We start from the raw sequence: 27074 nt of genomic DNA on the forward strand, positions 1-27074 counted from the left end.
GGACCCTGTGAAATAGTTTCTGGGTCAGCAGTATGGCTTTTATAAAGGAACTGGTGGGAATCAGGAACCCGGTAATACCTGTCTGGTTTAACAGGGGCTGGAGGTAAAGAATCTGGATTAAGACTGGCTTCTGTGTACACATCATCCAAAATATCTAAAACAGGAGGGATAGCCAGGGGCCTATGCTGGGGGAGCAGTAGAAATTCCCTGAGCCTTTTCTTGAAATCTGAGTAATCTTGGCCTTCCCAGTGGAAGTGCTCCCTCAATGTACGCAGGGTTTCCCCAAAAGAGTAGTCCTCAGGGGGGGAGACTGAGGGAATAGACTCCTCAGCATCAGAGTCTTCAAAAGGGGAATAGGCATACTCCTGGTCCTTAGAATGGTCTGAGGTAATAGAAGCCTGGTCTGAGGAAGGGTAGTCTTCCTCCAATCTGGGTCTTTTGTCAGAGGGGGGTTGGGAACCCCTGATGAGTGTTATCAAATCCTCAGCCATTTTAAGCATCTGTTTTTTAGGCATGGGGCCTTGAGAGGAGGTCTGAGGGCCCTGTTTTTTAGTTTTGATGGTAGCTTTAGACTTAGTGAAGGCTTTAATAGAGAAAGTGGTAGGCCTGAAGACACCTTCAGAAATGGCAGGCCTCACTAAATTTTCGGTTTCCCCGCCAAGAGTGGCGTCGGTATCTGCGGTGGGAATGGAGACCGAGGAGCCTGCGACCTCGGGTACTGGAGACACCAGTAAAATAGTTTCATCGGTAGTCAGGGGCTGCGTAGGCACCTCGCTAAGAACTGGAGAATCTGTAGTCGGCCTAAGCGTGGTCTCAGTACTCGGTGCGGGCCTTGGATGTCGGTCCTTGTCTTTGCGTCTTTTCCCTAAAACTGGCGTCGGGGTATCCGACGACATGATATAATAAATTTTTTTGCCAAAATAATGAAGGGCGAACTCCGCCTGGCACTTAATAGTGCGCTTGTTGAACCTAGCACAAAAACGGCAGGCCGAGACGTCGTGGTCTGGCCCTAAGCAAGGTATACAGAAAGAATGAAAATCCTTATGCGGTATTTGCTTCCCACAAGAAATGCAATTATTAACTTTGTCTGACATCGGTCTGAGGCAAGAAAAGTTTCCCCAACGGGGTACTTAGCTTTAAAGAAGACTTCGGCTGAAATACTGTTCGTAAATCTCAGGAGCTGGCCGACCGGCACTTGCGAACTGCTTCTGCTTCGGGCACCGTGTGGCAAGAAAGACTGAAGAAAATGGTGTCGGCTGCCTCTTTTATACCCCTGCCGCACTGACGTCAGGGAAGAAGCGACGACAACCGACGCCGGACCTAGACTTTGGAATTCGGCCGACCGAGGACCTGCCTGACGGCAGGATAACCCATCTGTAATGACTGCAGCTGTATGCACGATGAACATCTCCAGTGGCAAAGGCAGCTCTGGTTTTAGAGTATAGAGGCAAGTGATAGTGCTTGGTGAAGGTGTGCACTGAACTCCAAGTTGCAGCCTCCAAAATATCCTTGGTTGGTATCCCTCTGAGGAAGGCTGTTGATGTTGCTGTAGCCCTAGTGGAATGGGGCCTAATGTTACCAGGTACAGGTTTCCCATGGTGTGTGTAGCAGAAACGGATACAATGTCCTATCCATTTTGAAATGGTCTGTTTTGAGATAGCCTTTCCTTGTGATCCTGCAGCATAGGATACAAAGAGCTGGTCAGATTTTCTGAAAGCCTTAGTCTTATCCAAGTAATAACGTAATTGCCTGTGAATGTCCAAAGAGTGTAGGAGCATTTCCCCTTTGTTCTGGGGGTTTGGATAGAAGGTGGGCAAATGAATGGTTTGGTTTAGGGCCACACTGGATACCACCTTTGGCATAAAGGAAAGGTTAGTTCGTAAAGCGACTCTGTCTTGATGAAAAATGATGAAAGGCTCCACTGCCATTAGGGCCTGTAGCTCTGAGACTCTTCGTGCTGAAGTTATTGCTAGCAGCAGGGCAGTTTTCCATGATAGAAACTGTAAATCAGCTGTAAAAGCTGGTTCAAAGGGTGGTAGTGTAAGTTTTTCCAAAACAAAGTTGAGATCCCAAGTTGGTGTTGGTGCTCTCGGGGCGGTCTTATGTTCTTAGCCCCTCTGAGGTACTGTTTTAGTAATGGATGTGAAAATATAGGAGGATCCGTGTTGTATTGAGCTGAAATAGCTGAGGCGTGGATCTTAATAGATGAAAAAGAAAGTCCTTTGTGCAACATCTCAGTTAAATATTGTAGAATCTGAGGAATATTTGGGACAAGGGGATTCTGGTCTTTAGCCTGGTTCCAGGCGCAGAATTGTTTCCATTTGTCTGAATAGGTTTTCCTGGTGCTGGGCCTCCTGGCCTCCAGAATGACACCCATAACAGCTTTAGAAAGAAGTGTTGACTGGTTGTTTAGGTAATTTGCCATGCAGCCAGATTTAAAGCCTTGAGCTGGCTGTGTAGAATCTGATTGTTTTTCTGAGTGAGCAGGTTAGGAATTTGAGGTAAAATCCATGGTGGGCCTTGAGCCATGTTCCTTAGTATTGAATACCAGTGTTGGCGTGGCCAGTCTGGAGCAATGAGTATCATTTGTGGCCTCTCTAATCTGGCTTTCAGCAGCACCTTTGCCAGAAGAGGCAGTGGAGGAAGGGCATACACTGTTAATGTTTTCCAACTGAATGAGAGGGCGTCCACTTTCCAAGCTAGTGTGTGGTATGTCCTTGTGCAAAATTTCCGTAGTTGGTAGTTTTGGGGGGAGGCAAACAGATCTATGTTTGGGCTCCCCCATTTTTGAGTTATGATTGCGAATACTTGTGGATCTAGTTTCCACTCGTGAGGATCTATGATGTTTCTGCTTAGATCGTCTGCCAATGTGTTTTTCTTTCTTGGCAGGAATTGTGCTTGTAGTTGAACTTGGTAGGTCAGTGCTGTGTTCCACAAGGTCATTGCTTGCCTGCATAGGGAGTAGGAATGAAACAGGAGACCCAATTCTGTTTTCCGAAAATGAAACAAACAACTGATCAGATTTTCTGAGGTCCTTCGTTTTGTGCAAATAAAATCGTAATTGTCTGTGCACATCCAACTGATGGAATTTGAATTCTGCCTTGCTTGAGAACTGAGGAAAAAACACTGGCAATTCAATAGATTGGTTAAGGTTACTAAATTACACTACTTTGGGAAGAAATAAAGGATTCGGTCTGAGAGAAACCTTGTCCTTATGAAAAATCAAATAAAGGGGTTTGATTGATAAAGCTTGAAGCTCTGAAACGCGTCTGGCTGACATGATGGTTACCAAAAAGACAGTTTTCCAAGTTAAGAATTTTAAATCACAAGTGGCTGCAGGCTCAAAGGGGGGTGAAGTAAGACCCTGTAGAACAAAGTTTATGTCCCAAGGCATAACAGGTTCCGAGACAGGAGGACGAAGCAACAAAGTGCCCCTCAGGAAAGCCTTACAGAGTCTATGTGCCATTAGGCTAGGTTCGCCTGCGACATGAAAGGTAGAAATCGCCACCAACTGGACTTTAATGGTTGCGGCAGCTGAACTCTGGTTGAAAAGCATAGAAAGGAACTCCAATACTGACGACATTGGAGCTGTGTAAGGGTCAATCTTTTTGGCATGTGCCCAGATGGAAAACCTCTTCCATTTGTTGTAATAAATCTTCCTGGTCGAAGGCTCATAACTCATAGACTCATAGAGCTTATAAGAGGAAGATAGAATATGAACCACTTCCGGCGAAAATTGGTGAAACCTAACTAATGACGGAAGTGGAGTAGCCAGGCTGTCAACAAGAGGGTCCGAAGAGAGGGATGGAGCTGCCCTGACATGTGAGTCAGTAAGTCTGGTTGTGGGTCCAGAATCCAAGGAGCGTCCATAAGATAGGGATGGAGAAAGGGGAACCAAATTTGACGAGGCCAGTGTGGAGCAATCAGAATCATTTTACTTCCCAAGGATTGCACTTTCTGAATAACCTTTGACAGCAAGGGAACCGGAGGGAAGGCATATAGTAGACCGGAGGGCCAATCGTGGACTAGAGCGTCCCTGGGTGACTCACCCTGATGGGGGATAAGGGTGAAGTAACTGCTGCATTTGGCACTGAGGGGGCTGGCAAAAAGGTCACAGCAAGGCTGACCCCACCTGCGGAAGATCTGCTCCGCAACTTGACAGTTCAGGGACCACTCGTGAGGCATCAGAATACCTCTGCTTAGCCTGTCTGCAATCACATTGGACTTCCCCAGAATGTGCATTGCTACCAGAAAATGTTGGGAAGACGCTGCCCACTGCCACACTCACATGGCCTCTCTGCAAAGGGGATATGACTTGGTTCCTCCCTGTTTGTTCTGATATCATACCACTGGCATATTGTCTGAGTAGATTGCAATAGTCCCGAGAGGAAGAAAGCTCTGAAGTGCTTGCAATGCTAGTAGCACTGCTCTCATCTCCAGGACACCGATATGCAGATGCATCTTGTGCTCTTGCCACGTGCCTTGGACTGTCCTGCCTAGGTAATGCCTCCCCCCCCCCCATCTGGGAGGCATCCATGGTCACCGTGGCAACCGGAGGCGAAGGAACGAAGGGCTTTCCGGCATTGAGGTTGTCGGTGTGAAGCCACCAACTGAGATCCTGTTTGCACCTGTCTGAGTAGAATAGGGTGAGAAAGTGGAAGACGTTGAAGAGACCACTGGGCGAAGAGTAGCCACTGAAGGAGCCTCATATGTAACCTTGCCAGGGGGACTAACAATCGTAGCAGCCATCGTCCCCAACAATTGGAGGACCAATCTTAGCCTTCACTCTTCTCAGAGGGAGCAAGGCGTAAACCTGTTGTTGTAGGACTCTGATTATTTCCTGTGGTAGAAATGCCCGCATGAGGACGGTGTCTAATTCGGCACCTATAAAAGTGACACGCTGCGAGGGCAACAAGGCAGATTTTTTCCAGTTCAAGGTGATGCTCAACTGTTGACATAGGTTGATAGTAGAGTCTCTGGTCTGAAGTAGCAGATGCCTGGTGGTGGCAGTAAGGAGCCAGTCGTCCAGGTATGGAAACACTTGGAATCCCTGACGTCTTAAGTGAGCAGTCACCACTGCCATGCATTTGGTAAACACCCTGGGGGCTGTGGTGAGACCAAAGGGCAGGGCTCGAAACTGAAAGTGACTGGCTCCCAGCCGGAAGTGTAGGTGACTTCTGGATGCCCTTTCCATCTTTATGTGGTAGTAAGCATCCTTGAGGTTGATGGAGCACATCCACACTTCTTTTCCCAACAATGGGAGAATGGACTGCAACGTGACCATTCAGAACCTGGAATTTTGCACATGGGTGTTCAATCGGCTGAGATCCAAAATGGGTCTCTGGTCCCCTGTCCTTTTCAGCATCTAAAAGAATCTGGAGTAAGTCCCTAATCCGATCTGGTCTGAGGGGACATGTTGGATGGCTCCTTTATCTAGCAGCTTTGAAACTTCTGAAGCTGCAGAATCCCTTTGACTGGGTGGAACATATGGGATTTTCTTGATTGGAGGGGGATTTGAAGAGAAGGGAATGACATATCCTCCAGAAATTATTCGTAGAACCCACTGGTCCTGGGTGATATATCTTGCCAAGCCACCGGGTATAATGAGATTCGACCCCCGACTGGCTCCGGAAATGCACAGTCGGGCCTCCCATCAGGAGCGGCGGTAGGGAGAACCACGAAAGGAATCGCGGTCTCCCGAGTTGCGAGGGCCTCCTCTGCCCCTAGGGCGGCGTCTACTTGAATAACCACCCCATCCCCTGCCTCTGAAGGGGGCCTCACCCTGTGCACCGGGAAAAAAACCTCTGTGTGATTTCTTGAACCACATCATTCCACCCCTCTGGGCCTTGGGATAAGGCCTAGAGGGAAGGGAAAAACAGACTCCTACGGCAGACAGAGTTTTTCCCTCTTTCTCGCACCTAGTGAGAGTGTCTTTCACCTTGGTTCTGAACAAAGAGGAACCATCAAATGGGGTGTCAGTGAATGAAGACTTGAAGGCCTCCCAAAATGACAAAGGCGCATCCAGGCCTGCCTCCTAAGAGTGATTCCTGAACTTGCTGCCCTACTCGCTCCCTCAGCTGTGTGGGAGATCAGACTCATGGAGGAGTTCGCAATAGATTTGAGAGTAGACATCTGAGCGTTGACCTTCTGAGCCACCGCCTCAGAAACGTTACCCGTTAAGAGTTATCTCCAAGCTCCTTTAGGAGATCTCTCTGGAACCATGTAAAGTGTGAGAAGTAATTCAGTGACCGCAAGGTAAAGGCCGCTGAAGAAAACGTACGCTTCCTGTACCAGTCCATAGTCCTAGACTCCTTGTTAGGGGGATGGACGGTGGAAGAAGTCTCAGCTAATTCCTTCTGGGTGGCCACTGCCACCACCATGGCATCCACAGGGACTCCCTTGGACAGAAATTCCTTATCAGGAGGGGCAGATAAAAATGTATTGGGTCTCCTGGGGACTGGTTCCACAGAGTCAGGGGTTTCCCACACCCTTCGACAAACCAGATCCAGAAGCTCATCGAAGGGTGGAGACACCCAGGAGGCGGAGGGCTGAGCACCAAAGGCCTTCAGGAAAACAGACTCCTCTTCGGAGGGGGCTTTGAATGGCCAGTCACCTCTTTGCTTCAAAATCTCTAGGATGTCAGAGAAAGAACAATCCTCAGAGGATGACTTAGGGGACCCCTCCGATTCCTCAAGGTCAGTGTCTAAAGTGAGAGACTCATCCTGGAAATCTATGTGCTTTCTCTTGCACATTTTCTTTCTGGGTGGTTCCTCAGGCAAAAACTCTGAGGGGCCCTCAAATATGGGGACCACTTGTGGGGGTACACTGAGGCCTTGGGGCTCCACTGTCCAGAGACAGATGGCGATCAGAGACCTGCACCGGTGCTGTAGGGGACACAGTGACCAAACCTTATGATGCCGCTGACGACCTGGCCAGCATGCTCCGCATGGCCTCGAAAGCCGGTCCTCCCGGATCCGAAGATTGACCAGCCTCTGAAGCCGAGACAGGAGTCAGGCTTCCCTGCGCCGAAGCACTGAGAGGGAGACTAGGAGCCAAGAGATGTCCCAAAGCCTCTCCCTCGGGTTCGACCAGTGAATCCTGAACCCCGTGGACGGCGCCAACGGGGTCGGAGCGGACATCGGAACCAATAAGCCAGGAGGGGCTGTCGGAACCGACCTAGGGACATCACACGGAGCCGAGCATTCTGGATCTGAAAGCTGAGATGCGCTCGGAGGAGGAAGTATCAATGTAGATTGAGGGACCGGCTCTGGAGCAGACTGGGTCAGAGCCAAAAACAATTTTGCCAGTACTGGTGACTGAAGAAGTCTCTGCACCACTCTATCAACGTCCACATCCGATAAGGTCCTGTAGGATTTGGAGGTTAGGGAAGGAGATAGAGACCTCCTCTCTGAAGGAGACCTGCGAGGAGGAGAGACCGGCCTAATGCTAGGCGACCGGCTCCGAACAGGCTCCAAGAAAACTGGAGCCGAAGCAGGTTCCATAACCACTGACACTTCCTGCGGCCCCGAGGACAATGGAGCCGAGGATGTCTTTGAAGATTTTGCTATTTTCTCCGGCGGCTCCGAGGATACTGATGGAGCCAGGGATCGTTTTTTTGCCTTGGAAGATTTAGCTTTTGATGGAGAAGCCTTAAAGCTAGAAGCACTCTCCAAACCCTCCTCGAAGGAGGGTTTCAGAAGTCCCTTCAAAATCAATTTGTTCTTCCTTTCCTGAAGAACACACGGGCTAAAGGCATGACAAAAAACTACACGATTCCTGAAAGTGAATTGCTCCCAGACAGTACACACAGAGTTGTCCATCAGTGATGGACATCTTATAACTGCACTTGGAGCACTTTTTAAAGCCCGAGAGCTTATGCTCCTTAGTATCTTTAGACATAGTTACCACAAACACCAAGTAACTAACTCAAAACTAGACCAACAGTCAAACAGCCACAAGCGCGGGAACAAAACAAACAAACAGTACACCACAAAGACCTCTAACTAAAACGGTCCTTAGACACAAGTACAAAGGGGAGGACTAATTCCTCTATTTTAAACGGTTTCAGCCCAAGGGAAAAAATTTTTCACACAAGGAAAGCAAAGGGACAGACTAGGTCTTCTAAATAAAACTGGCCTAGCCCGTTGGAAACAGCTAGTGGGATGCCACAAGAACACGCTATAAGAGAAAAACACAACTTTTCCACAACACAGTCAAGAAACACACACAAATAGCTATGAAAATAGCTTTTTTTTTTAGCCACAGCCAAGAGCGAGACCACGTCCGAGCTACACGACCGGCAAACGAGATCTGGGGATAGACAGCAGTGCAGCATGGGATACCATCTTAGCCCAGCCAATAGAAAGACTTCGACCTAAAAGTATGGCAGAGTCGGAGCCGACATTCGGCTCCGAGCCCACGGGTAAGAATGTAGGCGAGATTGGACTACATAACATCAAGTTTTATTTCAACCTAAAAAATAAAGGATAAAATATTAAAGACTAAAGGATTCTTCTATCCCTTCTCCTCTGTCTATACTCAGATATCAATCCCTGATAGGGAAGGCAGTCTCTAGCCTGCAGTCCAAAAGGCTTATTGGCTTCTTCCCATTCTATTACCTTTCCCTCTCTAGACTGTCGCAGGTTTTCTCTTACAAAATCCATCTACCTCTTTGTGGATGCCCTCATTTCCTCTTGTCTTCTTCCTGTCTGTCTCAAATAATTTTCACCAAATTGTCTTCAGCTTTTCTGCATGTGCTTGAAACACCGTAATCTGTTTTCTTTGACCTTTGCTGCAACTGGAGCTACTCTGGTTTTTGCTCTTGTGTCATAATTTTGTCGCGGGTACTTCATCTCCATCACCTCTACCTTCCTCGATTACGCCACCTTTACTGCCCAGGTTTCTGTACCATACAGTAGTACTGGTTGAACCAATATTTCGCACACCTTACTTTTCAGCTTCTTGGGCATTCTTTTGTCATATGCTATACCTGACCCACTGTGCCAAGTTGGCTGCAGCCACCCTCATTCTAATTTTGACGACCTCACTCATATTTTTCTTCTCCTCAACCACTCCTCCCAGATACGTGAAGTTGTTAACCTGTTCCAGTCTTTTCCCTTCTATATCAATCCTCAACTTCTTCTGATTTCCCCCATTTGCTGCCAGAATTGAATGATTTATGTGACTGATGCTTTACAATGAGACTGATTAGCAGAAGAATGAGACACAAGAGTTTGTTGGACAGACTTTTGTATTTCCTCCTCAGTCTGGACTGCATCACAAAATGACTGATCCTCAGTAAATATTCTGAAGACAGCTGGATACAACAACTTGAATCTCAATCCTGTCTCTCTATGTTCCCAGACTGCTAGGATAAATTTGTTTCTCTTCTGCCTGTGTAAACTGAGTAATCAGTTTCCACAAACACTCTACTGTTGTCTCCAATGCTGTCAGGATCAACTTTTTCTGCTGGTATGGTTGCGCCTTTAATAATGTAGGTCTTGGATACTTTCTCATGGCCAGGTTTGTAGCAAACACACAATGTGCCTTTTCAATTAACCAGTCCGGTTACTTATTTATGCTTTCATAAAATTAAAAGTATGCCTCTTCCAGTTTCTCTGGTACAGCAGAAAATCTCAGTTTTTCCCTGTGTGTTCTGTCATCTAACTCCACCATTTTTTGAAACATCTCTTCTTGAGCAGTCTCATATTCAGCAAGCCTTTTCTTCATTTCAACCTCATCTTTGCAGTTTTATCAGTTCATCTAAATACCTGTTTAAAGCTTCTTCCATTTTTTTCTGTTGAGATAATATAGTTCTTCCATGTTCTGTTACTTTAATCAGCTCTAACCACATTTGATTTAATTTTTCCAATACACAACTGCAAGCCATGTCTGGCAGCAAAGCAGGAACTTGAACTGCTTTTTACTGAACAGCTGCAGGATTCATCCCAGTCAGTGTTTTATCATTCACCTTTTCAAGTTGATTTTTTTTCAGGTCTTTTAAGTTTCTTCTTTGCTTGTATCAAAGCAGTGTATTTACTAGCCAGTAAGTGAATTTATTAAATATGGCCCCCTATTTCTCAGTTTTTTTTCCACACTGGGAGAGTTGAAATTAAGCTTTTGATCAGTGTGCAGCCATCTTGGAAGTGATAAATGTATGGGTAATTGTTAATGTAAATTATTTAATGTCTGTTCATGTATATTGCTAGATGTCTTTCTACAAATGTTGGTAATATATAGACAATTTTCTCCCTAGACCTCCTATTTTTTTTTAAACTAAACCTGCTTTGACAAACCCAGTAAACAAAAGCAACACGAAATAAAATAAAAAAGTGCAATTAACCCCCTACTGCAACATTATAACATCTTTGATATTTGGACCAAAGTCTGGTAGCGGCAACTCAGTCTTAAGAGCATCAAGACTTCCCCTGCTGGAGAATGGGGCCTAAAATAAGAGAATGTGTTACAAAGCAGATGAGTAGAATCAGATGTGACCAGAAAAGGAAAAAAACAGCAATTGCAAACTTGAGCTTTCACAGTCTGGTAGATTCTGGTATCACATGCACTTGCTGATGCAATGCATCATCACAGTGCTTATCTTGTTTAACTCTCAAAGTCATAATCATTCTAGTGCTTTTAAAACAGTACACTAAAATGTTGGTACTTAAATGGGCCATCACTAATTTGAGATTCTCATTTCACTGTTCTACACAATTTGACTTTAAGGCACAACTACATTTCCAGATGCACTACATTCCCTTTTAATATGCTGAAATTTAATAGCATTTTCAATCTCTTACTTCAAAAATAACACCTCGCAAGCGCCACAACAGTGGCTCCCATTAATACATATTTTATACCTACAACTCTATTGATAATTTTAAGAAATATTATACTTGCCTTTCAATACTGCACTGGTAATGGCAAATGACTGAAGGGGCATGAACAACCTGCTGACCCCGTACTTTACCTCTTCCATGCTCAAATATTCTAACACACACACACACACATATATATATATATATATATATATATATATATATATATATATATATATATATATATATATATACATACATATAGGAAATAGATACATATCACTATGTAGTGTTTCTCCACAACTCTTTTCTTAACTCTTAAACAATCCAGAAGGGGAGTGAAATCCTTTACTTCTTAAAGCTAACTTTATGAGCATAGGATGGTTTAATGATTTTTTTTTTTGTTTTAATTCAAGGAAGAAAAGTGGCAATTAAAACTAATCTAGTATTCATAAATTGTTCCTTTGCAGCTTGGCAATGTGGTGCATCAAGTCAGCAGAGAATACCAGAGTGCAGGTACTGATTCAGAATGACAGCTCTGCCATAAAACAGGGAAGGCAAACTGTGCTACAAGCAACTTAGTGTAGCATTGCACTATGGTGGACTGTTGTCCATTAGTAACCAGATATTGTGTGGAAATTAGGTGTGGCATTGCTGGATTTGTCTCTTGGAATAAAAACAAAACATACATAGGATTTACAATAAAAAACAAAGAATTTAGTGTTGTACTTCATAAAATTTAATGAAGCTGCACACAGCACAGAATTACAGCATATTTTTTTTCCCACTCCTTGTTCACAAAGGGGATCAGCACTCCCATTTTCATGACACGCAGTGACGACTGATACTCCACTTTAACTGATAATTTTACCTCAGGTTCTATGGATCACTACGGGCAAATGATGAAGAAAACATATATTTTTTATCTTGCCATGATTTACTACACCTCCCAAAGCTGCCTTCAGCAAAATAAGTACTCCTTCCTAATTTTATTTTGTTTTTACTCTTGTCTGCCCTCATGGGGGCAGACATGGTGATTCCTTTGGAAAGCTAAATCTGTCCTATAATGCAGACTGTGAGGACAAATAGCCCTACCATTTGTTGTCAGACTAGACTTCAATTCACTTACAATGGAACTCCTGAAAAAAAACTGCCAAGTTTGAGAGTCCGCAGCTCATGTGTCATTGACTGGTATGCGCTGAGTTTTACAAATGTTGTTCCTACTGATGTACTACACATTCACTGAAAGAAACTTGCAAAAGTGTCAACAAATTACTGAGATAAAAAAGACTTTTCACAAGGAGCAGTTTTGCAAGTTTCAGTTCCTGGCCAGGTTACTCCTCCCATCTCCCCTCCTTCAGTGGGCTACAGTCTCACATTTCCAGCTTTGCTCGATTCAACTATTTAGTCAGCTTTGCATGACAATAGAAATAAAAAAACAGCCTGGTGTGCCACTAAAACTGTTCCCTTGCATGTCTCTTCACTTCTGAATAGGAATTCCCAAGAATAAAAAAAAAAAAAAAAAAAAAGCAAACTCATCAGTCCAGAGTTTAGGCTAGTCTATCCATTTTTTAAAATGTGCACAGTAAAATATTCAACTTGTAATGCATTTTGGCTGCTGACATGGTTATCTTTACATAGTTATTCTCTTATAGTATAATCTGAACTTATGGTATTTAATGATAAATTTTACAACAATTCTCAGTATCTTAACAATGACCTCCCAAGCATCTGATGTGACCTAGTACTTTCTTACTATTGCTTTATGTATTTTGTCTTAGTTGTATACTTGTAGTGTGTTTCTCATCCTCTCAGCAACAGACTCCTGGAGAAGCATATACTTTTATTGAAAGAGTACCAGCAGCTGTAGCAGTGATACCACACTCCAAAACAATGCACTCAAACATAGTACTGACAAACACAAGGGAATGTATATGTCTGAATCAAGCAGTGATGAAATTGCTAGGGACGTCACTGAGCAAAATGTTACTCTTAATTTCTCCATTTCATAATGCATAACATTCGCACCACACTTACAAAGGCACACCTCCACCTTCCACAAACACAGCAACCCACACCCACACAACTGCTACGGGTTCTCCTTTCAGTTATTGCAAGCCAAGAATAACACTTTTTAATAAGGATACCTACCAGACAAGTCTGCATAGTGCACTTGGTCTACCTGCATCATCGCAGCTCAGCCCCCCCCCCCCCCAGCAACTGCAACATTGCCAGATAAAACCACGGCTACAGTCCGGTTTCTCCCTACAGTTATTGCAAGCCAAGAATAAAGTACAGTTGTGTACTCTTACCATAAATGTAGGTGTTCGAGTATGTTCACTGTTACAGTCATTACTGTAGGGTTCTTCCTGCTAGCAGCAGCCCTAGATCAGCCAGAGTCCCAAAGTCGGGTCCGACGTCAGCTGAAGTCGCTCCTGCCCTGACGTCAGTGCGCCAGGGGTATAAAGACCTCAGCCGACGTCATTTTCCCCAGTTTTTCTTACCCCAGATGTCAGGTGCCCAAAAATAAAGGCCAAAAGCTTAATCAAAAAGAATAAGCAAACATAAACCAGAACATTCCCAAATATCACCAGCAAAAATACCTCGTAGAAAAAAGAAATGTCAAGGAGACACAGACAGCACTCAGACAGCACTCAAAGAACAACAAAAGAGGGGACAGGAGGGAGGGTAACCCAGACTGTAAAGTACAGTTTTGTACCTACCATAAATGTAGATGTTCGAAGATCCACATTGCTGCAGTCCTTACTTATGGGTAGTCTGCTGTCCTCGGTCGGCCCGAATACCAAAGTATTAGGCTGACGTCGGTCATGGGCGCACAGCCCTGACATCAGAGCATCAGGGTATAAAAGCGCATGACCAACGTCATATCCTCAGTCTTTTCTTGCCCCAGATGTCAGAAGGCCCTAAAAGAAAGGCCACAGCCAAAAAACAGAGTACCTTCCCAAAAGATATGCCCAACTACAGCCATCACCCAAACCATATAACCATGCTAAGCTACAGAGGGGAAGGAGGGAGGGAAAATTGGACTGCAGCAATGTGGATCTTGAACATCTACATTTATGGTAGGTACACAACTGTACTATGTTATTGATCTCACATTGTTGCAGTCCTTACTTATGGGTAGAATCCCAAAGCAACGGAAAGGGAGGTTGGAAAAATCATAAAGCATTAGGGGCTGCTAAAATGCCCTGTAAAATTGCAGTGGCAAATCCAGCCCTAGACTTAGAATAAAGAGGAAGGTGGTAATGTTTAGAAAAAGTATGTACTGAACTCCAAGTGGCTGCTTCCAAAATATCCTTTGTAGCTACCCCCCTTAGAAAGGCAGTAGAAGTTGCAGTAGCTCTAGTGGAATGAGGTCTGATCCCAGTCGGAATCTCCTTACCATGATGGGAATAACAAAAGAAATACAAAACCCAATCCATTTAGAAATAGTTTGTTTTGAAACAGGTTTACCCTGTGAACCCAAAGCAAAAGAAACAAACAACTGCTGAGACTGTCTGAACTCCTTGGTTCTGCTCAAATAATAACGCAACTGCCTGTGAATATCCAAAGTATGCAAAATCTTCTCCCCTTTATTTTGAGGATTTGCATAAAAAGTAGGCAAATGAATAGTTTGGTTTAAGGCCACACTAGAAACCACTTTAGGCATAAAGGTAGGATTAGTACGCAAAGATACCCTATCCTTATGAAAAATCAAGAAAGGCTCCACTGCCATAAGGGCCTGTAATTCAGAAACCCTTCTTGCAGAAGTAATGGCCAACAAAAAAGCAGTTTTCCATGACAAATACTTTAACTCGGCTGTAGCTGCAGGCTCAAAAGGTTGTAGAGTAAGCTTTTCCAACACAAAATTGAGATCCCAAGCAGGAGTAGGAGCTCTACGTGGGGGTCTTATGTTCTTTGCCCCTCTGAGAAACTGCTTAAACAAAGGATGAGAGAATAAAGGAGGGTCACAGTCATAATTAGCCGAAATGGCTGCAGCATGAACCTTTATGGAGGAAAAGGACAAACCTTTGTCTAATAACTCAGTAAGATATTGTAAGGAAGCACTCAAATTAGGCTTGGAAACATCAAAGTCCTTCCCTTTGCTCCAAATAAAAAATCTCCTCCATTTATCAGCATAAACTTTCCTTGTACTAGGCCTCCTGGCCTCCAAAATAACATTCAAAACTTGTTGTGGATGCTGAGAACCTCCAGAATCTAAAACAGAATATGCCAGGCTGTTAGATGCAGAGACTGAATTCTGACATTGAGAAAGTGATTGCCCTCCTGAGACAAAAGGTGTGGAATTAAAGGCAGAGGCCATGGAGGCTCTCAGACCAAACTCCTCAGTAGTGGGTACCAGTGTTGTCGAGGCCAATCCGATGCTATCAGGATCATGGATGGCTTGTCTTGTCTGGCCTTCAAGAGAACCTTGGGCAGAAGAGGTAGAGGTGGAAAGGCATATACATGAAGATTGTTCCAACTGAATGACAGAGCGTCCACCTTCCAAGCTGTGGGATGAAACCTTTTTGTGCAAAACTTTGGCAACTGGTAATTTAGTGGGGAAGCGAACAGATCTATGTCTGGAGTTCCCCATGACACTGTCAACTTTTGAAATACCTGAGGATCCAATTTCCACTCGTGAGGATCCACTATTTGTCTGCTCAATACATCTGCTAAGGAGTTCTGTGCTCCTGGTAGAAATCTTGCCTGAAGATTGTGGTTGTAACTGAGAGCTGTCTCCCACAATCGCTTGTCTGCAAAGAGGGTACGAATGAGTTCCCCCTTGCTTGTTGATGTACCACATGACAGTTGTGTTGTCTGTTAGAATCAACACCTGCCCTGGGTGAAGTAAATCCTTGAAAGCCATTAATGCAAATTGTACTGCTAACATCTCCTTCAAGTTGATATGCAAATGTTGAAGTCTGGCAGGCCACGTGTCTTGCACCCATTTCCCATTGAGGTGTGCTCCCCAAGCCTTGTCCGAGGCATCTGTCGTTAGAATCTGACTCGCCTCTGGTCGGGTCACAGAGAGTCCCTTGTTTAGGTGACATTCCTGAGCCCACCACAAAAATTCCTCCTGAATGCAAGGTATTATTTGAATGACAGTGTCTAGATCCTGGCAGTGTTGTGTCCATAGATTTTTGAGATACCATTGAAGCTTCCTCATATGCAATTTGGCATTGGGAAGCACCAGAATACAAGATGCCATGAACCCCAAGGCTTGAAGGACTGTCCTTGCAGTCAGCCTGGACTGTAGAGACATTTGATGGAAATAAAGTGAAAGACTTTTCTGTTTGTCCGGGGTCAAAAGGCCATCTGGGAAGCTGTATTCAGTCTCACACCCAGAAAGCACATGTCCTGAGAGGGTACTAGACTGGACTTTGTTTCGTTCACAGAATACCCTAGGCATCTTAACACTACCATCACATACCGTAGATGCTGAAGAAGCTTGTCCTTGTCTTGTGCAATAATCAGGCAATCGTCCAAATAAGGATAAATTTGTATTCCTTCCATCCTGAAAAAGGCTATCACTGGAGCCAGAACCTTTGTGAACACTCTGGGCGCAGTAGATAAGCCAAAGGGCAATGCAGAGAACTGATAATGTAAATTTCCAGCTCGAAAACGCAGGTACTTCCTGCAACTGGGCCTGATAGGAACATGAAGATAAGCCTCTTTTAGATCCAGAGTTACCATCCAGTGATCTTTTCCCAGCAGAGGCAAAAGCTGCTGTAATGTCAACATTTTGAACTTTGGAATGTCCAAATAAGTGTTGAGGAGAGACAAATCCAAAATCGGTCTCCACGTGTTGCCTTTCTTTGGTACTAGAAACAGGCGGGAATAAAACCCTAGACCCACTTCTGAAGGAGGTACTGGCTGTATGGCTCCCATGTGAAGAAGTAATGAAATCTGTTTGTGAGCCTCCATCCTTTGCCGAGGAGGAATGTCTGGCATACCTTTGAAAGGAGGCAATGTATGGAAATAAAACTTGTAACCTTTGTTTATAATGTCCAACACCCATTTGTCTTGGGTGACTAAAAACCAATTTTGCTTGAAGAGAGCTAGCTTTCCTCCCAAAGGAGCTGCCAGGCAAGAAGAATCTGGCAGCTGAAAATGCAGGTCATTGGGCCTGTTTACGAAAGGACTGGCCCCTACCCTCACCAGCAGATTGAGCAGGCGAACTCCAGGTTCCTACCACGCCTAGATCTACCCCTAGACTGGGAATCAGAAGAAGGACGTCCACCCCTTAGCAGGCTAATTTCTACTAAACTTAGGAGGTTGAACCTGCAAAAATCTTTAACAGTCTGCATAGACTTAGCCTTGTCCTCCATTTTCTTCAAAACAGACTCCACAGGGGACCAAACAACACTTAGGACTGTAAAGGGGCATCCAGAATTCTAGACTTAACATGTTCAGATAAATTCTGATCCTTAAGCCAGGCATGCCTACGAAGAACTGAACCAGTGGCAGCCACTCTAGAAGAAGCCTGCAAAGCATCAAAGCCACACTGCAAAGAATGTTTCCCCACCTGTTCAGAAACATGCACCAAATCTTGCAATTCTTTACACTCTATGCCCTCCGCCAAAGCATCCACTTTAGATTTTAGCTGAGAAAGGAGGAAATTCTGATATTTCAACATATGAAACTGGCAATTTAAAGCCCTCATTGCCAAAGTAGAAGAGGTGTACACCTTCTTACCCCATCTGTCCAAAGCTCTAGCTTCCTTATCTAGAGGAACGGGATTCTTTACAACAGAAGCCCTAACACCCTTAGGCCCCTGACTAATAGTTTCTGGGTCCGCCCTAGGACTCTTATATAGGTATTTATGAGCCTCAGGTACCCTATAATACCTGTCCGGTTTAACTGGTGCAGGAGGCATAGAATCTGGATTAAATGAGGCCTCCGAAAAAAACATCCTGAACAACATCCAAAACAGGAGGAATAGCCAAGGGTCTGTGCTGTGGTAAAAACAAGAACTCTCTAAGCCTCTTTCTGGAATCTGAGTAATCCTGTCCTTCCCACTTAAAATGTTCCCTCATAGAGTGTAAGGTTTCTGAAAATGAAAAATCCTCTGGAGGAAGCAGAAGGAGTAGAATCCTCTGCATCGAATCGAATAAGGAGGAAAATCTTGAATATCCTCAGCAGAAGACTCAGAATCATCTGAGGCCTGCTCCAAAATTTCCAACTCTGGCTCTACCCTGGGCCTCTTATCAGGAGGGGGCATGGAACCTCTAATTAAAGAAATCAAATCTTCTGCCATTTTAAGCATATGCTTCTTAGGTACAGACCCTGAAGAACCAGAACTAACTCCAGAAGAAGGCAAAACAGTCCTGCCCTTAGAAGAAGCCCTAGAAACAGTAGCAGAAGGCCTAACCCCCTTAGGCAAAGAAGGGAGAATAGTAACCTGAGAGGCCCCTTCAGCCTGACCTGACTCCTGTGATGCCACATCCTGTAAAATCAAGGTTTCCCCCTGAGACTCAACAGAAACTTCAGCCGGATCCACCTGTTCCACTGCAGTCTCTAAAGGACCGGCGTCCGAAATGGACGAATCATCCTGTCTAGGTTTTACAGATTTGTCTTTATGCTTCTTCGTGGAAGCGGGCGTCGGAGGATCCGACGGCATATTATAATTACACCGTTTGCCAAAAACTAACCTAGCGCAATCTAGCCTTCTCTTAATAGTGCGCTTATTAAACCTAGCACAAAACCGACACCCAACTACGTCGTGCTCCCGTCCCAAGCAAGGGATACAAAGCGAGTGGTAATCCCTATGCGGTATCTGCTTCCCACAAGAAATACAATTATTCACTTTTTCTGACATCCGGTAAACAACTGAGGCAAGAAAAAACAAAATGCTCTACGGGTACTTAGCCCAACTTGGTATGTCTGAAACTCCGAAAACGAAAAATTTCAGAAAGCCGAACGGCACTTGCAACGCTGCTTCTGCATCGGACCATGCGGCAAAAAAGACTGAGGATATGACGTCGGTCATGCGCTTTTATACCCTGACGCTCTGATGTCAGGGCTGTGCGCCCATGACCGACGTCAGCCTAATACTTTGGTATTCGGGCCGACCGAGGACAGCGGACTACCCATAAGTAAGGACTGCAGCAATGTGAGATGAAGAACATCAGTGAACATACTCTAACATCTACATTTATGGTAAGAGTACACAACTGTACTATGTTCTTCGTGGTTCACTGTTACAGTCATTACTGTAGGGTTGAATCCCAAAGCTAAGAAAGGGTGGATGGAGAAGGACAGAAGGGGCGGCCACAAAACCCTGCAGGACTGCAGAGGCAAAACCTGCCCTAGATTTAGAATAGAGTGGGAGATTGTAGTGCTTATAAAAAGTATGCACAGAACTCCAAGTTGCAGTTTCTAAGATCTCCTTGGTAGGAACTCCACTGAGAAAAGCTGCCGAAGTGGCAGTAGCTCTGGTAGAATGTGTTCTGACATTAACAGGAACAGGCTTACCATGATGAGAGTTAACAGAACTTGATGCAGTGGGCAATCCACTTAGAAATAGTCTGCTTAGTGATTGCTCTCCCCTGTGAGGTAGAAGCATAAGCCACAAACAATTGGTCCGATTTCCTGAAAATCTTGGTCCTGTCCAGGTAAAAACGAAGCTGCCTGTGTATATCTAAAGAATGCAAAATACTTTCCTCTTCACTTTGAGGATTAGGATAAAAAGTAGGCAAATGAATAGTCTGATTCAAGGCTACTTTCAAAACCACCTTAGGCATAAAGGTGGGATTAGTCCTCAGGGACACCCTGTCCTGATGAAAAATAATAAAGGGTTCTACAGCCATGAGAGCTTGCAATTCCAAAACTCTTCTGGCAGAGGTAATGGCTAAAAGAGAAGTAGTTTTCCATGATAAAAACTTTAAATCTGTGGAAGCTGCAGGTTCAAAAGGAGATCAAGTTAACTTTTCCAAAACAAAGTTGAGATCCCATGTGGGAACTGGTGCTCTTAAAGGAGGCCTTATATTCTTCGCCCCTCTCGTATATTGCTTAAGTAACGGATGAGAAAAGATTGGGGGATCCGTATTGTAATGTGCAGAAATAGCAGAAGCATGAATTTTGATAGATGAAAAAGATAGGCCCTTATGTAACATCTCTGTTAGGTATTGTAAAATCAGAGGAATGTTTGAAACTGCAGAATCAAAACCCTGGGCCAGAGTCCAGGAGCAAAATCTTTTCCATTTACCTGCACAAGATTTCCTGGTGCTGGGCCATCTAGCTTCAAGAATTACGTCCAGTACCTGTTTGGTAAGGGTAGAAATGTTTAAAGACCCTGGATCCGCCAAGGCTGCTAGATTCAGAGTTTTGACATGGCTGTGCAGGATCTGGCCGTCTCTGTGAGACAGTAGATGTGGAAGTTGTGGCAAAATCCAGGGTGGACCCTGAGCCAGGTTCATCAGGGAGGAATACCAGAATTGCCGAGGCCAGTTGGGAGCCAGTAAAATCATTCGCTGTCTGTCCTGTTTGATTTTCAGAAGTACCCGAGAAAGAAGAGGCAAAGGAGGAAAAACATATACTGAGTGGTGCTTCCAACTGAATGAAAGAGCATCCACTTTCCATGCTAGCTTGTGGTAGGTCCTCGTGCAGAACGTTTGAAGTTGATGGTTTTGGGGAGATGCAAAAAGATCTATGTCCGGGCACCCCCACGCCTCCATTATCATCCTGAATATCCGAACATCCATTCGTGTGGATCCAAAAGAGTTCTGCTTAGACTGTCCGCCAGAGTGTTGTCCTTTCCTGGCAGGAATTGAGCTAGTAAGTCCACCTTGTTGGTTAGTGCTGTGTTCCACAGAGCCATAGCCAAACTGCACAGGGGGTAAGAATGAGAGCCTCCCTGCTTGTTTATGTACCACATCACCGTAGTGTTGTCCATCTTTATCAGTAATTGCCCCGGTAGAATAAGATCTTTGAAGGCTGTCATGGCATTCTGTACAGCTAGCATCTCCTTCAAATTTATGTGCAGATGCATTTGGTCCTCTGTCCAGGCACCCTGAAGACATTTCCCTTGCATGTGGGCTTCCCCATGCATGATCCGAAGCATCCGTTGTTATGACTTGATTGGCTGGAATGGGACAGAAAGACCTCCCCTTGTTTTGGAGACAGGTCTCGGCCCACCAAAGAAACTCCTGCCGGAGACCAGGCAAAATTGCGATCACTGTTTCCAGACTGTGGCAATGCTGAGACCATACACTCTTGAAGTACCACTGTATCTTCCACATATGCAGCCTTGCATATGGTATTAACAGAATGCAGGATGCCATGTAACCCAGAGCCTGCAGAACTTTTCTTGCAGACAGCTGACTCATTAAAGCCAGATTTTTGAAATAAGAAGTTAGTTGCACTTTTTTTTGTCTGGTGTCAAATAAGCCATCTGGGTTGTAGTGCTCAGAAGCGCACCCAGGAAAGTAATTTGCTGCGTGGGCACCAGGTTTGATTTCTTTAGGTTCACCGTGAACCCTAGGCACAAGAGAAGATGCTGCACAAATGTTAGATGCTGAAGTAAAGTCTCCTTGTCGTCCGCTTGAATGAGACAATCGTCCAGATAAGGGTATATTTGAATTCCCTTCTGTCTACTGGTGCCAGGCACTTTGTAAAGACCCTGGGTGCAGTAGATAAGCCAAAGGGCAGCACAGAGAACTGGTAATGCCTAGAGCCAGCTTTGAATCTCAGGTACCTTCTGCACTCTTGCTGTATGGGAATATGCAGGTAAGCCTCCTTCAAGTCCAAAGTCACCATCCAAGCGTTCTTGCTCAGCATAGGCAGCAGCTGCTGCAGAGTGAGCATCTTGAATTTTGGAATTTCTAGGAAGGTGTTCAATACGGAAAGGTCCAGGATTGATCTCCATGCATTTTCCTTCCTGGGAACCAGGAAAATTCTTGAATAAAACCCTTGCTCCATTTCTGAATCTGGTACCAAACCTATGGCCCTCATATCCATGAGGGACCGAACTTGCCGTTCTTCCTCTGCCCATTGATGCTTTGGCAGATCTGGCCATCCGTTTGATCTTGGCAAGGTATGGAAATGAAACCTGTAACCCCTTGAAACTATGTCCAGAACCCATTTGTCTTGGGTTATGCGGCTCCAATTGTGATAAAAAAAGAGAGATTTTTCCTCCCAAAGGCGCATCCAGGAGGGATGTCCCTGGAGCTAGTAAGGGAGAGTCATAATGACTGTTTCCTGTAAGGTTGTGACCTATCTTCCCCTCCCTTGGGAGAGGGGGCACTCCACTGCTTATTTCTGAAAGAGGGCTATGCCTGACCCCTACCTCTGCAACACCTGTATCTGCCCCCCTCTGAGGTCTGTCCGAGCTCGGAAAGGACCAAGGTTTAGCTGGCCAATTCCTGCTAAATCTAGGGGGTTGTACCTGTAGAAAATCTTTAACAGTCTGCATAGATTTGGCTTTGTCTTCCATTTTCTTCAATACTTCCTCAGCTTTGGCCCCAAACAAATCATTGTGTTGCAAAGGGGCATCTAAAAGCTTTGCTTTAACCTGCTCAGGCAAACTTTGCTCCTTTAACCAAGCGTGCCTTCTAATAACTGCGCCAGTTGCTGAAGCCCTGCAAGAAGCCTCCAAAGAATTAAAACCACAGTGCAGGGTATGTTTACCCAGCTGCTCAGTAGCATGCAATAAATCCTGTAATTCCTTATTGTCTGCACCACCAGTAGCAGCAGATATCTTTTGCTTTAACACAGACAAAAGGTATTGCTGATATTTTAACATATGAAATTGACAATTCAAAGCTCTAATAGACAATGTAGCAGAAGTATAAACTTTTTTGCCCCATCTTTCCAAGGCTCTGGACTCTCGGTCAGAGGGAATAGGATTCTTAGCAGAGGCCGCTTTAACACCCTTAGGGCCCTGAGAAATAGTTTCTGGATCAGCTGAAGGATTCTTAAAAAGATATTTGTGGGAATCTGGAACCCTATAATACCTATCCAGTTTGACAGGAGCAGGAGGAAAAGAATCAGGAGAGAGAGATGCCTCTGTAAAAACATCATCCACAATGTCCAATACAGGGGGAATAGCCAGGGGTCTATGCTGTGGAAGCAGAAGAAAATCCCTAAGCCTTTTCTTAGATTCAGAGTATTCCTGCCCTTCTCAGTGAAAATGCTCTCTCATGTCATGCAAGGTTTCCCCAAATGAATAATCCTCAGGAGGAGAGGCTGAAGGAAGGGATTCTTCAGCATCAGAATCCTCATAAGGAGGGAAGGAATAATCCCTGCTCAGAAGAAGATGCAGAAGAAATCGAAACTTGATCTGAGGAATCATAATCTGGCTCTAGCCTAGGTCTCTTGTCAGGAGGGGGATGAGAACCCCTGATCATAGTTAACAGATCTTCAGCCATTCTAAGCATCTGTCTTTGAGGTCTAGGGCCCTGAACAGAAGGTGCCTGTGCATGCTGCTTTGTCTTTGTCTTTGTCCTTGACTGCAAAACTGGAGTCATCTGTACATGAAGCTGTGTAGGCCTAAAAACTCCCTCAGAAGCCGGTGCCTGCACAGCGGCTCCGGACCCATCTGAGGGAGCAATATCCGGAGGTCCAATCCCTGAAAAGTCTGAAGGCCCCATCGACTCCTCACGGGAGTCGGTACAGGCAACCGGTTCAAAAGTGGCGGACGACAGGGGCTGCGAAAGCGCCTCACTGACAACAGCTGAACCGGCAACTGGCTCTGGTTGAATAAAGTCGTCCACTTTGGACCTCGGAGGCCTGTCTTTATCCTTGCGCCTCTTATACACTGCAGTAGCCGGATAAGAATCAGACGGCATATTGTAATTAAATCTTTTTCCAAAATAATGGAAGGCAAAATCGTACCTACGCCTAATAGTGCGTTGATTAAACTTAGCACAAAACCTACAATTAGCTACGTTGTGGTCAGGACCTAAGCAAGGTATACAGTAAGAGTGAAAATCCTTATGAGGTATTTGCTTCCCACAAGAAATACAGTTATTAACTTTTTCTGACATCAGACTGGAGCAAGAAAAAGGTTTCCCCAACGGGGTACTTAGCTCAAAAGAAGAAGTCTTCAATTCAAAAGCCACCAAAAACAAACAGGAATCGGCCGACCTGCACTTGCGAACTGCTTTGCAACGGGCACCGCACAGCAAGAAAGACTGGGGAAAATGGCGTCGGCTGAGGTCTTTATACCCCTGGCGCACTGCCATCAGGGCAGGAGCGACTTCAGCCGATGTTGGACCCGACTTTGGGTCTCTGGCCGATCTAGGGCTGCTGCCAGCAGGAAGAACCCTACAGTAATGAATGTAACAGTGAACCACGAAGAACATCACATTTTTTTTATAAGGATACCTACCAGACAATTCTGCATAGGTGACTGGATATTTACAGTTCTTGTTATTAGCAGATGTGGTCCTTAAACAGTTATGTTTTAACCATTGTGACTGGTTATTTACATTTCCTTTTACAGCACATTTGTTACTTTTACTAGTTATTTTTTAAACATTGTTTTGGCCGGCATGCACACCTGCAAGGCCCCCCTCCAGGCAACTATAGCTTTGTCTATTGCCACTGGGTGGCATAACTTAACAATATACTTGCTGTATCTTGTCCCAAATAGATCTGCCTCCACACTGAATACTTGTAAAGTAAGGCAAGTACCATTTACTTGGTGTATTTTGTCCCCAGATAGATTTACCTTCCTTTGTATTACTTGCACACCAAGGCCTTAAAGTAGTGTTTCTGCAACTAACTGCTTACACTCCTAATTTCCTGCTTCGACCTCTTCCTTGCTTACACTTACATTACAGCTCCAAGGCTTCCACTTCTTATGCTGACTACTTTTCTTTGCAGTTTTCTGTGAGGGGGCAGGCCAGATCTCTACCGGCTTTTTCTGGTTATACCTTCCCCCATTTTGTATCTCCCTCCTCTAACTCCCTCATCCCCCATGCACATTAACTAGTCTATATTAGTGGGTCTCCTTGAGCGGCGCCCTTTTGAAAGTTATCTTTTGGCCTGCTTGTGGTGAGGAAGCTTCCCCAGACCTTTTTCAGTGTGACTGCATCAATATAAGTAAATTTAACTAGTACAATACAGCCAAACAGACACATTTGGTGTAAACAGAAACAAGTGGAACGATACATTTGGTGTACAAAGAAAAGAAACAAGTAAGCCCATTGATATAATTGGAGTTAGTGTTAGCCCCACTGCGCTCGGGCTCACTCCGCTCCCCTCCCAGCTTCCTATTCCCACCCGCCCCACTAGTGCTACATTTCAACTGAACTTAGCCATGTCCATCATGCTAACCACCAATCACTGAATCTGCCCCACCCCTGTACCCATTTCCTTCTCTTTCACTATTCCACATCCTGTAAAGCACAGTCTTCCATCTAACTACCTTACAATCACAAACACCACCTCTCATCATCCACCACACCCACCCCATCCCAAGCAGATCTCTCACTCATGACCAAACCCAACCAAACCATGCCCGAACTACCCAAACCCACATACATACACCTCTTACTATTGCTCCTAGGTGTATCCACACTCCCACTGCTAACTTCTATCACCAACCACCAAAAACAACTTAATTTTTCCATATACCAAGAAAAACTACTTTCACTGATATAACTACAACACACCCTTTTACTCAACTAGTCCCACATCACTACCAAACCTTCTTTATTTACCACTATGCACACAGATCACAGCCATCACACTACCAGTCTCAAACAACTATAAAGAACTTTAAGACCGTAAGCAAACTACTCAATCTCTATTTTTACCTCAGAACCTAACTCATTAGCTGCGGTGATATACACCAAACCCAGGCCCTGAAAATCTAGGAGCCCCAACCCTCAACCTGAATGATACCCTACTCCACCGAGACAAATCCATGCTCCTCATTTTAAATTTAAATGTTAGGTATACTAAAAGTCCACGACCTTAATGCACTACTCTCCTTTTATCAACCTGAGATAGTAATACTAACAGAGACTTGGCTTAAACTAGGCAACCACAACAAGGAAATCACTCCACCAGGTTACAATATAATTAGTAGTGATAGAATAGGTAAAAAAAAGGGGGGGGGGGTTGCTGTAGTGTATAAATCTCACATCATCCTTGAGAAAGTAGACATAACAAACCTAGACCTCATAAAGTTGAACTCACTCTAACAAAACTAAAACTTAATGATAATAAACGCATCAACATCATAGGGTGCTACATCCCTCCAGGCAACAATATCCCCATTACAGAAAAACTCCTAGAATGGATATCTAACTCCCTCCCCCAGGAAAGCATAGTATTAGGAGACCTTAATACTGACTGGCAAAACTGTTCCAGTCATAAGCCACTCTCCCATATTAACCAACATGGCCTAACCCAACTCATCACTTCTCCCCACAAGAACAGACAAGAGAACCAAACATCAATCCACTCTAGATTGGATACTCGTATCCCACCCATCACTGATATCCCTAGCAGGATGTCTACCAGACACCTCGTGTAAGTGCCTGTAGAGTGCATTTGTGTAGGATTCAGCAGTCATAACTGTATTGTCCATCTCCATGGGTGTCATGAAGTTCGCCACTTCTGTCTTAAGCATGAAGTCGGCATTGGAGAAATTTTTTACTGTGGTTTCCTTAATGAGGAGTGAGGGCGGGATGTGGATATCTAGGGTGATTAGCTTATGGTTGGATCTGACCAACGAGGAGTTGACTTCAGGATGGAGCCTTGGAGTACTCCTAGGGAGACTGGTAGGGAGGGGGAGAGTTGGTTTTTCCACATAACAGCTTGTTTCCTTCCCTCTAGGTAGTTTTTGAACCAGGAGATGGCAGGGGTGGTAAGGTTTAGAGGTGCTAGTGAAAGAAGGAGTTTACTGTGGTTAATCATATTGAATGCTTTAGACAAGTCAAGGAAGGTGGCAGATACAAGGAGTCCATTGTTTCTGTGAGTATTGACAATGCTGGTGAATTCTCTTAGTGCGGTGGAGGTGCTATGGAAGGGTCTAAAGCCATGTTGTTGTGTTGCTTTTAGATTATTTTCTAGGAGATATTTCATTAGTTGCTTGTGTATTACCCTCTCTAAAATTTTAGATAAAGGGGGTAGTATGGCTATAGGGCGGTAGTTACTGAGTTCCAGGGAGGTTTCCCCCTTTATGTAGAGGGATGTGATATTTTCCATAGCTTGGGTACTATGCCCTCAGAGATGGACCTGTTAATTAGGATGGAGACAGGATATGATATGGCTTTTGCAGCCAGGTGGAGGTATTCAGCG

The 27074-nt window shown here is 44.7% G+C and overlaps 1 protein-coding gene across 1 annotated transcript in view; it reads right to left on the reverse strand.

Annotated features, from left to right (window-relative positions):
- The window catches only part of SLC27A1 (solute carrier family 27 member 1), a 1244912-nt gene that overhangs the window by 16971 nt on the left and 1200867 nt on the right, over positions 1-27074 (reverse strand). The gene's annotated exons all lie outside the window — the stretch shown is intronic.

This window comes from Protopterus annectens, chromosome 9.part0 (assembly GCF_019279795.1).
Source record: "Protopterus annectens isolate FY-2018-M chromosome 9.part0, PAN1.0, whole genome shotgun sequence".
Classification (NCBI taxonomy): domain Eukaryota; kingdom Metazoa; phylum Chordata; order Ceratodontiformes; family Protopteridae; genus Protopterus; species Protopterus annectens.